The sequence below is a fragment of the Salvia hispanica genome, chromosome 1 (genome assembly GCF_029641045.1).
Source record: "Salvia hispanica isolate PSC_SH4W2 chromosome 1, Shi_PSC_v1, whole genome shotgun sequence".
NCBI lineage: Eukaryota > Viridiplantae > Streptophyta > Magnoliopsida > Lamiales > Lamiaceae > Salvia > Salvia hispanica.
The window spans coordinates 62,348,562-62,349,619 of record NC_142692.1 but is presented as its reverse complement, the minus strand read 5'-3'; the positions used below and the strand labels follow the sequence as shown (position 1 = coordinate 62,349,619).

Here is a 1,058-nt window from a genome sequence, read left to right as displayed (position 1 = left end):
AGATTAGGATGAGGTCGGTTTCCATTATAATTATTGAAATTACCGCCCCCCTGGTTAGGGCGATAATTATTGTTGTAATTTCTATTGGGACCGCCTCCTTGCATGTAGTTGATTTCCTCCATTGTCGGGGTAGGAGTTTCGGGTTTAGAGACTGCTATAATGGAGGTTGGTGGAATCGGGTCCTCCTTCCTTGATGAATCCATTTGGTCCACACTAACTCAAAGCTCGGCCAATTCCTTTGCAAAAGAGCTTTCCTCGGCTTCTTCAACTGCAGCTATCCTTTTTAGGTTATGCCTTTCTTTCGACCACCCCCTGCTGTTGGTGGTGAATTCCTCTATCACCGCCATGGCTTCCTCACCAGACTTCCTTAAGAACCCTCCATTTGCACCTGAATCAAGCATAGCACAAATTTTCTCGTTAAACCCATTATAGAGAATTCCTACCTGATGGTCCACAATGAAACCATGGTTAGGGCACTTTCGGAGAAGGGCTTTGAAACGAGCAAATGCCTCATAGAGGGATTCGTCATGGCCTTGTATGAATTGGAAGATCTCGCTTTTGAGCTTCAAAATTGTGCCCGGCTAATAGTACTTGTCGAGGAAGGCAGCTACAATGTCCTTCCATGTGGAGACCTTTTCTCTGGCGTACATTCAAACCACTCTTTAACATAATTAGTTAATGAAAAGGTTATGGCATCGTCATCGACACCATTCAACTTGAGAGTGTTTAAGATCTCCACAAATTTGGAGAGATGGCGATTGGCATCCTCTGTAGCCCTACTTGCAAAAGGAGATTGCTCGACCCTTTGAATAAGGGGCATGCGTAACTCGAAATTGTTAGCGTCTATACGAGGTCCTTCGGGAAAGGTTATCATATTCCCATGATTGAACATGTTCATCACGGGTTGTATTTCCTGATTCTTCTTCTCAAAAGCCTCGCGGGCTGCCCTTTCCGCATCTCTCTCATCCATCAGTAGCTTCACCATTTCCTGCAATTTCTCGATGTTTGTTCGGTCACCCATTGTTCCTGATCCTGATCCCTTTTCACTTCTTATTTTC

At 44.6% G+C, this 1,058-nt stretch overlaps 1 non-coding gene across 1 annotated transcript; it reads left to right on the top strand.

Annotated features, from left to right (window-relative positions):
* Window positions 1-459: 459 nt before the first annotated feature.
* Window positions 460-566, top strand: LOC125185746 (small nucleolar RNA R71). Its single transcript, XR_007170247.1, has one exon. It is a non-coding gene; the product is annotated as a small nucleolar RNA R71 (small nucleolar RNA).
* The last annotated feature ends 492 nt before the right edge of the window (window positions 567-1,058 follow it).